Source organism: Nyctereutes procyonoides, unplaced genomic scaffold, assembly GCF_905146905.1.
Source record: "Nyctereutes procyonoides isolate TBG_1078 unplaced genomic scaffold, NYPRO_anot_genome, whole genome shotgun sequence".
Taxonomy (NCBI): domain Eukaryota; kingdom Metazoa; phylum Chordata; class Mammalia; order Carnivora; family Canidae; genus Nyctereutes; species Nyctereutes procyonoides.
The window spans coordinates 34835707-34836529 of NW_026575048.1; positions in this window are offsets into that span (position 1 = coordinate 34835707).

An 823-nucleotide genomic window follows, 5' to 3' on the forward strand; every position below is an offset into this window, starting at 1 on the left:
ATTACATTATGCATATGTCACTCATCACTTGTCTACTAGTGTTGATATTTTACCTGTTTGAAGTGTAGAAACCTTACCTCCCTTTAAACCCTGTTTTTGTAATTGTTTCAGAATTTCCTCTATCTGCATTTAGAACCATGTTAGATATTTCACTTTTTGCTTCAACCATCAAACATGTTATGGAAGACTCAAGAAGAAAAAAAAAGTTGTGTTTATCCATATTTTAAATTTTTATTTATTTTTCATTATTTTCTTCTTCTTTTTTTTTTTTTTTTTTTTGACTTGGCTTTACACCCAACATGGAACCCAAAGCAGGGCCTGAACTCACGACCCTCAGATCAAGACCTGAGCTGAGGTTAGTAGTCGAACACTTAACCGACTGAGCCACCCAGGCACTTCTATTTATTTATTTTTTAAATAAACTCTACCCCCAATATAGGGCTCTAACTCATGACCCCGAGGTCAAGAGTCACACGCTCCACCCACTGAGCCAGCCAGGCACCCCTACCCGTATTTTTGTTCTTTCAGTTGTTTTTTTCTTCTTTCCTGACCTTCCAGGAGTCTTTCTGTTACCATTTGGAATAGGGAAACACCTAGTTCTCCAGCCTGTCCCCTTCACTGCCATACTCACCATGCTACCGAACGCAGACTTTGCGGGTTTTCCTCCCACAGGCAGTCTGGGTGTCCTGCAGTATAACAGCTCTGACATTGTTTACCTGATGGTAGGGTCAGATGCTACCAGTCAAGGACTCAGTCTCACAAGATTGCCCTTGCCCTACTTTAGATGCCAGTGCAGATGGGTTGTCAGGTGGGCTTCTGAGTG